Here is a 14,416-nt window from a genome sequence, read left to right as displayed (position 1 = left end):
TGTTTTCTCCACGCCATATAACCCTCGTAATGGTGGTTTCCTGTTTCTTCGCATCATATCATAACCATCCCATCGCAGACGAGGTCCGTTTACGCTTCCAAATCACGTCATAATCATAAATCCCAACCGCGTATCGCGAGGCTGGTTTCCTCTCTGAACTAACCTTTCCAAGTCGGGACGACTCGCACTGCGAACTTTCCGACGGCGCTGAAACAGAAACAAAAGTACCACGTTAGAGATACAGAGATAGCTTCATAATATCGAAACAACTTTGTTAAAATGCTACACCTGCCAAAAAAGAAAAACTTTATTCATCTAAACCTTTTTTTTTCGCTACCGGTGGTACACGGTTGCTGCTGCTGACCAAACCCCCGGAGATGCCCACAGACGTTAGTTAGTTTATCCATTTTAACGACCCTCCGCGGATGAGCATTAGAGGCTAAGGGCAAGCGTGTGCCCAGCACGCCAGCAGCTGACCATTAGAAAACTTAAATGTGATTATACGAAACTCTCCAAATAGTACGCGAATGTGAGGGTTGGTTGCGAAGAAACGAAACATTTAAGCAATTAGAGAAATTACCGACTGTGCCTGCAGTTGCAAGCGGAGCGATGTAAGTGCTAGTGGCTCCGCTACACAACAAGCTAAACACCGATCGTGCCTATTTCCGTGGGCTGGGTTCAGATTGCAATAATGTTGCGAAGGTGTTGTGCACTGTCATGCAAGGTTTCCTTACGGGGGAGGTCCGCATGCTAGACGGATGGAGTAAATGCTTTCCTTAATTAGTATTGATTTTAATTTTGCAAAAAAATGTACACCTGCTGTTGACGGAACTTGAGTCCGGGGGATGGGTAATCTTTCTTTTGACCCTGGGCTAAGTTAATCCCCCTGTCGTTAGAATTCAACATTAGATGCAGTAAAGTCCATCATAGAAGAAACTAGAAACTGTAGACTCGAATCGCGTCATCTTGACGGCTTAGGTCTCGATTCCTTATTCTCGTAAAATGGAGACTTCGCCCCATTAAATTGACCCCAGAATAAATAAGAACTAGAAATTACGCTTTTTCTGTGAGGCTTTATACCCACGATGTTTTTTCCGCGCTACAATGCTTCTAATCTACTACACTTGTTCTGATCGGTTGTTTCTGTTGGAGTTGTTTTCTGGGGCGATTTATTCCGGTCACGGATTTTTCTTTATTAGCTACTGGAATGAATTCAATCAAACGTACATAAGGACTGTATCGTAAAGTCTTTAGAAACATTCGTGCATAAAAATAAAACGCGAATATTATTTCAACTTTTGTTTTTGGTTTATTGAAAATCAGTTCAATGTGAAACAATAGTGTGACTAACATAAATCAAAATATTATGCTCTATATAACTAACGCACTTTTGACGAAAGACCTTTCATCAAATTTTGCACAGTAGCTGTTGTGCATTTTCTGGATGCTGCTTTCCATTTTTTTCTCAATTCCTTCATGATTTGGGAAACTATTCCCTCCTTCTTGAAGACCCTTTTCTCAATCGCCCAGTAACGTACAATTGGTCGGAACTCTGGACAATTTGGTGGACTGATGTTTTTCTCGACGATTTGGATATTATTGTCTGAGAGCCACTGTATTCATTATTAGCGTAATGTGCAGATGCAGAAATCCTGCCAGAAAAGAATGGGACGACTGATGCTTTTTATAGAGGGACAGCAATCTTTTCTTCAAGCATTCATCTTTGTAAATTGGAGCCTTGATGAGCCTTGATGAACTTTTTGGCCAAATCACGCGTTGATACCGATTGGTATCGTTTGATGTAAGTCACTACTGTACGAGCGAACATGGGCTGACTGGAACCAGGTTTTTTTGCCGGATCTGGGCAAACAAACATTGTCGACTCTTGCATAAGCTACATGAACGCTTCTATTTCTCATCATCTGCTGTTGACCTCATGAAGTCGTATCTGACCGGGAGAACTCAAATTGTATATTGTAGCCATATATCTTCCACTGCAGTTTCCGTTACCTCTGGGGTTCCGCAAGGATCAGTACTTGGACCTTTGTTGTTCTCTACATACATTGATGACCTACCCGGAATATTGAGATACTGTCGAGTCCAAATGTTCGCAGATGATGTGCAACTGTACTTTTCTAATCCTGACGTGCCAACTGCAGTGTATACTAACCAGTATATGGATTCAGCTCATCCATCTCTTCCATCTCATGTTTTCCATCCATCATCATCCATCTCATGTTTTGTAAAAATCGTTATTGACACAAAAAAGACTTTGTCTTACGTCATGTGAAACAATTAAATAAATAATTAAATATCATTCAAGGAGAACTCGTTGTCATACTAGTGGATGATATTTTTCACACTTGTGTGGTGCACTTTAAACCGTTTTGCGATTTGGTTGATGGTAGTACACTTTTCAGTGTGCACAATTTTCTTTCTTGTCTCAAGATCAATTCTAGTCATAGCGAAAACGAACAACTTAAACGGAATGAATCGATTGCACGAACTTTTGTTGATATGTAAACAAACTTTTGCTTGCATGCGCACTAAAACAATGCAATTGAGGGACGCAAATTTGCGAATGAAAAGGTTCAGACACAACTTTTCTTTAATCGCCCGAATGGTCGTTTGCGGGTTTTTCTTTACTTCTCGGATGATTGGCGTGTCCGGTTTTGCATCAGTCCTACATTTCGGTCCTCTTCCCGGTCGTTCGGCGACGCTGCCGAGCATCTGATGTTCCGAATGACCAACTGGTCCGCACCACGGCTTACCCCGTACTTCTCAGCAATGTTTCGTTAAGACTGCTTACACTGGAAGTCACACACAATCAAATTTCGCACCTGTGTTAAGGTTTGCTTTCCACCTATTTTCCGGATGCTTCCTCAGAGTCAAAAACACGTCACTACACACGAAAAGCTGACGCAAAAGCCACGAAAACTGTGTTTGTTTGAGATATAAACAAGCAGCTGTCAAAACCGAGGTGTGCATCGATGAAGAAAACACGGTAAAAAAATACGTGAGTGGATTTTTTTATGTCATACCCCAAAAGTTCACATTTATTAACAAATCCTTTTTTGTTTTTATAAAAATTAAATCAACTGAAACATTCCCAGCTGTATTTGACAATGTGGAAGATAGGTCAGAACCCCATCTATCGGATTATATAACAAACTCAAATTGGAACGTTTTTGCAGTTGAGTTATTAACAAAAGAAAAAGTTGATGAAGAGAAATCGATCAAGTCAATTACACCCCTTTCCTCATGAGCCCATCAGCACTGTATATTACAAAATAGTGTTTCTTTTTCATCTATTCAATATTTTATATATAACTAGCTGACCCAGCAAACGTTGTTCTGCCATATAAACCACATTCAGTGGGTAATTGGTTGGTGAATAAAAAATAACTAATTCTTCGTAAACGTGTTTTATTGTTTGAACGATCTCTAAAATCAATCGAATTTGATCGGTAAAATACACTCGACAAAACATTAAGAGGAACAGAGTGTGGAGCTTATCATGTGATTTTGGAAATGGTGTAACTTTTGTTTTTGGTTTTTAATTTTTTTTATAGAACTAACTAATAATAATCTCACCGCGAACCGAAAGATAGTTTTCAAAAATCCAAAAATTCTGTAAAAGGCTACTTAGTAGCTTTGACGAAAACAATAAAACAATAAAATAATATAGTTATTGCGTCGATTTTAAAAACGTACCAAAAACACATTTTTTGTAGTGTTTTAGAAAATCTTCTGTTCAAGATTTTTCTTCACTCAGAGGGAACGTGTTACTCTGTAGTATAGAACACATATTTGATTCGGGAATGCTAATATCCATTTATAATTTTTGTTCAAAAAGCGAAATATTTTAACACTTTACGGACCGCTCACGAGATTTCTCGTGTGTCGCGTCCCATCCGTTGTGGATTGCTCACGAGATTTCTCATTTTCGCATTCCTTCTTTACGGTCTTGTGTGAAATTAGCGGATAAAAGTTTTTGTTGCGTGCAAGTTTCTGTTCAACGTCTTGCTGGATTCAATGAATAATGAATTATTTCAGTTAAAATAAATTGATTGTTTATCAAGTAACAACCTTCAAAAAACATGCTCATTAGATAGAGAATTGAATCATTCATCTTTCCACATAATTCATTTTTTTCTTGATCGTGACAGAGAAAAGTTATAGACTGAAACTTGAGCATGGGTCAATATAGGTAAATATACAGAATTTTGAAAATCAAACAAAGTTGTTCGAATAGAGTTATCAAAGTTATTCGAGAAATATTCTACCAATCTTCCAGCCACAATTTCATTAATCGAAAAAGGGTATGAGAAAAGTTATAGGCCAAGTTATATGGGAGGAATTAATTATGTTAAACAAAAGTTTAAAAAAGTTATTCGAAAGGACCAAAAACACATTCTCTTCTATTTTTATCTATCTTTAGCAAAATTTCCGTTGGTCGGAATAGGGTCTATGAAAAGTTGTAATAGAACTTTTTCACAAACGAAAAAAAATGAAAGATGAAATTTTCAGGCGATTTTTGAAATGCTTTAAAATCGTGAAATATCAACGCATGAAGATGGGATATAAATCACTTTAAAGCATAATTTACATGGATTTACACAGGATATTTTACAGAAAAATTTGTATTTCGATGTATGTAGATGTAGTGGACAAAAATATCGGGAAGAAATGAGAAATCGATTTCTTTCTGTTTTTTTTTTCAAAGATAACAAATCCAATGACCGTTATCAACTATCTTTCATTTGATTTCTATAACGTTGTTGTAGGACCATTCAGTACTGAGATATTATTATATAAATGAAAAATTTCGAATTCGTATTTGATCTATATATATAAAAAATGGATTTCTGTCTGTCTGTCTGTCTGTCTGATTCTTATGGACTCGGAAACTACTGAATCGATCGACATAAAAATTGGTATGCAGGGGTTTTTGGGGCCGGGGAAGGTTTTCATGATAGTTTGAGACCCCTCCCCCCTCTCTGAGGGGGGGGGGGGGCTGCCATACAAATGAAACACAAATTTCTACATTACTCAAGAATTAATCAAGCAAACGAAATCAAATTAAGTATATGGAGGTTTTAGGGCGCAATGAATGTTTTCACGGTGATTAGACACTCCACCCCCCTCTCTAAGAGAAAGCTGCCAAACAAATGAAAGACAAATTTCTGCTTAACTCGAAAACTAATCAAGAAAATGCCAAATTTGGCATGCGAAAGTTGTAGGGGACACAAATCGTTTCTATGGTGAATAGACACTTCTCCCCTCTCTCTAAGGGGAGAAGAGGGGAGGGGTCTGTCTTTATTATATCATGTGTATGTGTATTTTTGAAACCTACAACAAATCAGCCTAGCCAGAATCAGGGGATTCAACAAGGAGCAAACCATCAATATCCAATCCTCTCTTAGATGATGCCTACACACGCTACCAATGATCTTTTTATCCGCTACCAATGATAATTCATTGATTTTTGTTGCAAGTAATATCAAACATTCAATTCAATAAGTGCGATATTTCGCTCGGTACGATGCGAACTTTTGCCCCCACTATGTAATCGGGATATGCTGGAAAGTTTTCCATTTGCATTCATTTTAATCCTGTGAAAGGCTGTGTCCGAACAAACATCGAGTATTTGACGAACCGAAGATTAACGGCCTCTAACCCGGTTATGCGATGGAATATTGTTTGTGACAGCAAGAAACGAGAAACGATTTACAATGACAGTGTTTATGAAGTAGGAATGGAGGAAAGTAAAGTATAGCGAACACAGCTCCCGGTTAATGCAACTGCAACGAGGAGTGTTTCTTTCTCTTTGTCATTACAGGTGCAAGCTTCGGTAATTTGTGTCGCTGAATGCGATTTATAGCACGTGTTTTTGTTTTGTGCGCACAGATGCATAGTTCCATGTTTTTCATGTGTTTTTTTTCAACCCATTACAATGTATACAACTACATTATCCCACACAAATAGTGTGAAGTGAAATGTCGCTTTTTATTTAATTTTTACGTTCCTTAAAAAACATGCTCGCGCATAAACTTTCATTCCGATCCCGCATTGCCGAGTAGGGCAGAGCAGAGCAGAGCATCGAGAGTGAGAGTTGTGTGGGGCCATCAGCCGGCGAAACTAATGCCGTCGGACAGGTGTGATGGGCAAGATTAATGAGTTTCTAAAGTGCGCAATTTACGAATTCGTGCGAATTCCAATCCCATCCCAATGCTTCCATACCAGGGAAGGAAGGGTGTCTCTACGGACTCTGGCGCAAATTTTCTCTCGGTCGTGCGAACTTTGTTGGGCACCTTTTATTGCACGGACCACGGTTCGTACTTTCGGACCGCCTGAGGGCAAGTTGGCAGCAATTAGCGTGTTTCTATGAAATTGATTCCTCGAAAGTTTTGCTTTTTGTTGCTGAAGGGCGTCCGTGGTCACGCGATCTGTGGGAGGGACTTGAATTGCGAACGTCACATTTCATTCAATTTGGAGACAACAACAACAACAACCCCGCATCTTTGCCCACCGGCTGTCGGATGCAGCAGCGCTGGGTGGGGCGGCTACCAAATGACACTCGAGCGGCGGATGTCTGATGGTAGAAATCGCAACTGCACGCTATGAGAATTCCAGCGCTGTTACTGACCGGCGAAGAAAGCGGAAATTTCATTACGCATGAATGAAAACAAACATTCGTGTGCTCCTCGCATCGAAGGAATGGTTTGTACTGTGTGAGTTAATGTATACGTATGGCGAAAAAAATTACTTCAGTTATTTCCATTTTTTCATAATTGTTTTGACATAGGATTACGTTTTTTCGGAGTACAAATTGAATAACTAAGAATCGGTCGTATCACAAAATATTGTCCAATTTTGAGTACAATTTCTATGCGATTTCTAAAGAGGGTCATCTTATTTTATTTTTCGTTATAGAATAAAGCACAAAAAGTAGTCTATAAGTTTAAAATCACACTACAACCAAAATTGATTTTTAGCTCATGTTTTGTCATCCCGATTTATGACATTAAATGAGACATAACATAACAGAAAATGTCATGACTCACAAATACTGGTAAGCATTTGTATAATATATTTGTATATAGAAAACAGGTTACGTTTTTATGAAATGAAGTTATCGTTAATAACTATTTTTGCCGCGAACGGATTTTGGCGATTTACATACTAAACGAATCGTAAATTCCCTAAGATTTGTTTAATATGCTATACATTAGAATCCCCTGGTTTGTAAATTTGTAAAATTCATGAAAACTTTAAGCGTTTCCATTTTCCCATACATTTGTTCTGTCCATTTGTGTGCTTTCCCGAACAGAGCTGTCAATAACGAGCAACTTATCGACAACTAACGGAGGGGAAATCGTTCGATTTAAAGTCTCCGTGAACAAAGGAAAAGCAGAAGAATGAAGGGGAATACTTGCCTAGAGTATAAACAGTGGATCTTGCTCAGACAAACTTTCATTCGGCATCGGATTGTTGAGCAATCCACTTCAATTTGCTTCCGCTGCGCTTCGATCTAAGATTGGACCCCACCAGTGGTAATCCAACTTGGATTTCGTCGTTTGATTTTTATGTTCGTTTTCTCGCGTTTCTGCAAAAAACGAACGCATTGCCAGGGGCAATCAAATTTCGAGGCAAGCGTCATCTAATGATGCACGCAAAGTTGGTGCAGTGAAAAGCGCTCGCACCAAACCGAGCCTTCGCGAGTGTGACGCCGCATCGAACATGCTCGAAAATCAAGAAGTAGGCGATTTCGGCATGTCGGTCGAAAATGTAAACGTCGTTACCCAGGCAGTAACCGAAATCAAGCTCCAACAAGATACACCTCACACGACCAAACAACGTGTTCGATGTCGTGGTAACCTCGGCCACAAACGCAGATATTGCTGCCGGCCAGATTGAAACGAAAGAGTAGCGCGTCTAACGAACAGTGATTGGACATGAGTCGGGAGAAGGTGCGAATAAAGTCCCGACTCAAGTCCAGGCTTTTGAACCATGGTTTGAGGCTAACCTCAGGGTTTATCGAGTTCAAATGCTTCTCACAAAGCAAGTTATATAACATATTATTCAATAGAGGCGGCAGACCCCGAGAGTGTAATTTGTCTGACAAAACCTCTATTGAAACAGAATCAAAGGCCCCCTTTATGCCCAAGAATACTGAAGCCATTTGTTTTTTTCCGGCGTAAGCCATTTGAACTTCTGAAGAAAGCAACGCAAGGCAATCATTCGTCCCCTTGCCCCTGCGGAACCCATATTGTGTATCTGAGAGTAGGCCATTCGTTTCAACCCATCGATCAAGGCGAAACAAGATCATTTTCTCCAACAATTTTCGGTATACAAGACAGCATTGCTATTGGGCGGTACGAATTGAAGTCGGACGCTGGTTTTCCGGGTTTTTGAATAGCTATAACTCGTACTTGTCTCCAATCATCTGGAACAATATTATGCTCCAGAAACCGATTGAATAAATTCAACAAGCGATGTTTCGCCACATCAGGGAGGTTTTTCAGCAAGTTGAACTTAATTCTATCCGATCCCGGAGCAGAATTGTTGCATGAAAGGAGAGCAAGAGAGAATTCTACCATCGAAAACTCGGAATCAAGATCGCACCTATCTTGTGGTATATCTCGAACAATTTTTTGCACAGGAGCGGAATCAGGACAAACCTTCCGTGCAAAATTAAAAATCCATCGATGAGAATATTCTTCGCTTTCATTTGTTGAAGAGCGATTTCTCATGTTTCGAGCCATTTTCCATAATTTTTTCATTGACGTTTCTCGTGACAAACCTCCTACGAAATTTCGCCAATAAGCACGTTTTTTTCCTTTGATCAAGTTTTTAAATTGATTTTCGAGGTCCAAATACGATTGAAAATTTTCAATGGTTCCACGTTTCCGAAAAGTTTTGAATGCGTTCGATTTATCCTGATAAAGCTTGGAACATTGGCTATCCCACCATGGATTGGGAGGCCTACGACGAATAGTGGAGCCTGGGATGGGTTTCGTTTGAGCGCGAACCGCGCTGTCATAGATCAAACGAGAAAGGAAGTTATACTCCTCCAATGGAGGTAAACCATCTCTGGAATTGATGGCTAGAGCAATCGCGTCCGCATATTTTTTCCAGTCAATGTGTCTTGTGAGGTCATATGCCATGTTTATAGATTCAGAAGAATTCGACCCAATGGTGATGGAAATTTTGATTGGCAAGTGATCACTACCGTTGGGGTCCTGGATTACATTCCACTTGCAATCTAACGATAGTGAATTCGAGCAAAGCGAGAGGTCAAGAGCACTTGGGTTAGCAGGAGGTTTAGGTACACGTGTTGTTTCCCCAGTGTTCAAAACGGTCATATTGAAGCTGTTACAAAGGTCGTATATCAACGATGAACGATTGTCGTCGTACTGTTCCCCCATGCAGTTCCGTGAGAGTTGAAGTCTCCCAAGATCAATCGTGGCTCAGGAAGGAATGAGCACATGTCAACAAGTTGCTTGCGGCTAACCGCAGCTCTCGGAGGCCAATACAAGCTGACAATACAGAGGTCTTTTCCTCTGATGTTTGCATGACAAGCAACAGCTTCAATCCCTCAAATAGGTGGAAGGTCAATTCGAAAAAATGAGTGGCACTTATTGATCCCCAATAGCACCCCTCCGTATCTGTCATCACGGTCCAAACGTATAATATTAAAATCGTGGAAAGAGAGATCATCTCGCGAAGAAAGCCAAGTTTCGGACAGAGCAAAAACATCACAATTGAACTTCTGAATTAAAAATTTGAATGTATCCAATTTAGGGATAAGACTACGACAATTCCACTGTAAAACAGTGATATCTCCGACCTCTCTATTTGAATTAGACATCAAGAGAGATAATCATTGCAAGGAGGGGCCATGTTTGCATCAATTGTTGCAAAATTGTCTTTAATACTGGAAGCATTGATATGACAATGGTTCTGATGGAGTCGGAAACATTAAAACACGTGAAGATTTGAGCCACAAGGTCAGTCAACTTTATAAATCCCGATTGGGAAGTTGAACTTGACGGTAAAATAGGGACAGTTGGGGTTTTTGATGTTCCTTCGAGTGCTGGGTCGTTCGAAGGTGAATTATTCCCACGGAAGCCAGGAGGAACCTGATTTTGCTTGTCCGCTGCACTCGATTTTTTAGACATGCTAACAGAGGGTATAACCGGAGGGGCTTGTCCTTGAACTTTGGGAGTGGTCACATTTTTGCGCCGGGGATTCCCTTGGAAGATGTACGGTATGCCCTCGTTAGCTGTATCCGCTTCCATTTCGTCAACTGGCAGCGAAGCGAAGACATTGTTTGCGGTTAAAGGTTGTTGCTGTTGGGCCAATGGAGAAGCGCCCTTTAAAATTTCCGCCAAAGTGCGCTTCGAGCGTTCCTTTAAAGAGCGCTTCTGCTTCTCCCAGCGACTCTTGTAAGTTTCACAAGCCGAGAGCACGTGCGGAGTTCCTCCGCAATATGGACACTTTTGCTCAATCGCACTGCAGGATTTGTCCACATGTTGCTCTCCGCAAGTGGCACAGCGCTCCTTGTTGGCGCAGTAAGCTGCTGTGTGACCAACTGACTTGCATTTCAGGCAAGTCATGGGCTTTGGCACGAAGAGTCGCAGCGGTAGCCTCAATTTGTCCACCATAACGTAGTCAGGGAGGGCGGAGCCAGCAAAAGTGACTCTAAACGAGTCGGACGGCGTAAATTTCGATTCTTTCCCTTCCTGGGAGACTTTGCCGAGTTGTCGGCATTCTAAGATTTTAACCTTAATCAAAGGCAGTTTTTTAAATCTGCCATCTCCTTCCATATTGATTTGCACGTCAGACCCGTTTCGGTTATCACCCCCGAGATTTCTACGTCATGGGAAGGCACGTAGACACGATATTCCAGGGTAAACCTCTGGTCGACGACAATACCGTTTGCGTCTTTCCGATCAGCTACGACAACACGCAGTTTGGTCGGTCTAACCTTCGAAATTTCTGTCACGGAGGAGTATCTTGCCAGATCTTTCATGATCTGAATAACATTAAGTGCTTTTCCATTTGGCTTAGGCCTGAAGAAAACAACCCACGGACCAGTTCCAGGTGCATCTTCAGGATAGACCTTGACACGTGGAGAGAAGACAACAGGAGGAGAAGGAGATGATGAGGATTGAAGGGGATCGGGAACAACAGGATGGGGAGGCGAAATCTGAGCTGGGGTAGGAGCGAGGGGGGTTGGAGAGGAGATATTTGCAGGTTTTTAGGGGGGGGGCTTTCTAGAGTTAGCAGACTCGTCCCCGGACGAAACATCCTCTGATGTAGGAACGCGTTTAAGTGTCTTCGCTGTTCCTTTATTAGAACTTTTTTCAACCAGAGGGGAGTCATCATCAGAGATCTCCATATCTGGAGATCCTCCCCATCCTTCTGCCATTCTGTAATTGGTACTTATATTCTAATATTTTGTTATTAATAATAATAATAATTAAAAAAAAATAAAAAATAAAAAATTAATCTTATATCTTATTTATTTCTATTCACCACAATGCACCTCAGACTTCGAATGCGATGGCGACAAATCGGCGAAAACTGAAAGCCGGCTGGCCTTGCCAGGCTTTGACGATTCCGCCTTTCTCACCAATTCCGAGTTCACACTGAGTTCCACGATATCTCGAACAGTTCGCGGAAAAAGCACACCCGGGCGACAAAAAAAAATAATAACAGCCAACGGTAACCGAAAACAATGCTTCAACGGAGACGCTCACAGCACACGACCGGTTACTCGAAACTTATGTCGAAGAATGTTTCGAGGTTGTTGATATTAACAAAAAGAGTTTATTTCGCTTGTTTTGTCACCATGAAAGTAAATGTCGTTCTGGAATTTTTAGGTTTCGCTTGCCAGTAGCAAAACTTCCTCCACTAAAGGTGACAGCTGCGCTTCTTTCTTTTTTTTTTTTTTATTTATTTACCATCTTTGATCACAGACCACACAGACTATTTAGACATTCTTAATTCTATCTTTAAAAACTAGTCTACTTCCGAGCATGAGAAAGTAATGCAACTTTTTTCGAGGCCAGTAATATTAACAGAAGCGTTTCTTTAGAGAATAGCGCAAAATTATGAGAATTGTTTATATTCCTAGTAGTTTCAAGCCAACAATGTATGGCTCTGTATGCATGTTCTGGCGAACGCTTGTTTGGCGCTTGGTTTACGTTGTACGAACGATGCCTAGAGGTGCGATTCCTTTGAGGCAATACTAAATAACATGTAGCATGATATTTGATACTTGCAAGTGTTGTCATTGTTGTTGTTTCCATGCGGTGCCAAAGATATATTGATGAAGTTATGAGATGTGAAATAATGGTGCTGGTGCAACATGTATAAAATCGACTGTAGCCGAATCTATGTCAATTGCGATAAAGGCCTCCGGAATAGCGTTCGAGGTAAATTTTGAATGCATTGAAAAGAAATAAATTGCGACATACGATCAGCTAGTGTATTGTTTTGCGAAGGCAAGAATAAATCATCAATCAATTATCGTCAATTGATTCTACAATGAAAAAACTCTCTAAGATTTCACAGCATTATAGAATGATATCCGAAGGTATAAACAAGCGAGTTATATAAAATAACAGCGTAGTTCTGTTACAACCTCCTATATTTTTTTACTCTTAGAAAACACTTCCCAACTTCATTTTATAATCATGTGCAATATTATCACGTATTTGCTGAACAACTGTTGAAACATCATTAGTCATGTGGATAGCGTGGTCGTGTAAAATAGGTTTGCATTCCAGCCGACCTTGGTGCAATTCCCATTGACGTCGTAGGGATTGTTTTGGCACAATCCCAAATGAAATGAGAAAAGAAAACAGAAAGAGATGTCTGCACGCATACATACAAACAATTTTGAAACTTTCAAAACAGCTCATTATTTGCGCATTTGATTCTCCAGCACACTAAATGGCATCATTTCTGCCAAAGATGACATGTTTTCTGCCAATGCTAGTTTGGGTGACAATCTAGGCGGTCTCAACGAAAGAATCATCGAACACCATACTCGGATCTGAATTGGTCCATTGTTTCGCGTACTCGTCCATATTCAATGTTGCCTGTGTAGCACAGAAAAATTCGATATCATCGCCCGATAGATCCATTGGCAGGAACGTGACGGCCATCTTCCACCGGTTCTTAAACCACACCGAATCGAATATTTATGTACAAACAATGTTAATAAATCTTGTATTGCCTGTAGCTTATCAATAATTTTGTTGATGTAGGACTACGTCAAATCCGGTGCGTCGGATCTCCAGTAGGAGCAGCTCAAACAGGCTCTGGCTGGCATCCAACGGCTAAATACAAAATGTGGCTCTCGCTAGCTAAACTTAAGATGGCAGCTCCATCGCGAGACTGGGGCCTTGGATCAACAACCAACTGTGCCTGAGATATCTTTGTTGCCGAAACTGAAAGAAGAAGGAACCAACTGAATGTTCGGTAGCATGAAAATGCGGAAACAGTTTGGAACATTGTACGTACTGACACTTGATCAGCAGAGTAACTTCCGCGATTCTCTAGAACAGTGGTGGCCAGGTATAGACATGGTGCGGACCGCATTAGAATTTTCATTATAGCCGCGGGCCGCAAAATTTTTGTTCTTACTACTGTTCATAATGAAATTTAAAATATACGTATTTAACTGGTACTTTATTGACTCACTTTTTTAATTAAATTAGAAAGCATTCAGTTCTATACCTGTGAAATTCATAACTCGAGAACAAAATGAGGATAAAGACTCCTTTCTAGGAGTTTTCTGCATCGTTCCAAACATATTCGCTTCAATTTGGGCGTAAATAAATGACTCACACATCGATGTACCCAGTAATTAAGTTATTCAATTCATTTCGACAATGGAACGCTTTTGTTTCCGAAGAGGATTGCGTTGAACGAGTTCATGAACAACATAGATAACATTGTGCAGCCGTACCGACCTGTTGTAATACACGGAACACGAATCGTTCATTAATAAAAAAAACAGTTTGAGCAGTTCGTAGATATGTTTTGACGTTTACCCGCACATAAATAACGTGACAATTGCCACACGCTTCTCGCACAGACCGAACTTTATCGTTGCTAGGAAACCGAACAAGTACTGATGGGACCACGAAACTTGGTTAAAGTGAAGGGAAACATCGAACTACACGACTGCAGTGTTACCACATTTCTTCGCTCCAAATTTGTCTGCTGAAAGCAGTCGTGATTTCACTGACAGAATTATGGCTATACTTGATGATGTGAATACGGTATTACGATTAAATTGGATGTTCTTTCAATAATCAAAAAGTTTCTAAAATATTTTCTGTTCATTTAAATATAAAAATACTTAAATACAAACATACTCCAACACCGTTTCGAT

General features: G+C 40.3%; 1 protein-coding gene across 3 annotated transcripts in view; it reads right to left on the bottom strand.

Moving 5' to 3' along the window:
• The window catches only part of LOC129764251 (dnaJ homolog subfamily B member 6), a 299,378-nt gene that overhangs the window by 268,416 nt on the left and 16,546 nt on the right, over positions 1 to 14,416 (bottom strand). For all 3 annotated transcript variants that reach the window (XM_055763163.1, XM_055763166.1, XM_055763169.1), the window contains exon 2: positions 164 to 207. The gene's annotated coding sequence lies outside the window, so the exon portion shown is untranslated. The remainder of the gene's footprint in view (positions 1 to 163; positions 208 to 14,416) is intronic.

Source organism: Toxorhynchites rutilus, chromosome 2 (genome assembly GCF_029784135.1).
Source record: "Toxorhynchites rutilus septentrionalis strain SRP chromosome 2, ASM2978413v1, whole genome shotgun sequence".
Lineage (NCBI taxonomy): Eukaryota > Metazoa > Arthropoda > Insecta > Diptera > Culicidae > Toxorhynchites > Toxorhynchites rutilus.
This window is presented reverse-complemented; position numbering and strand designations above follow the sequence as displayed.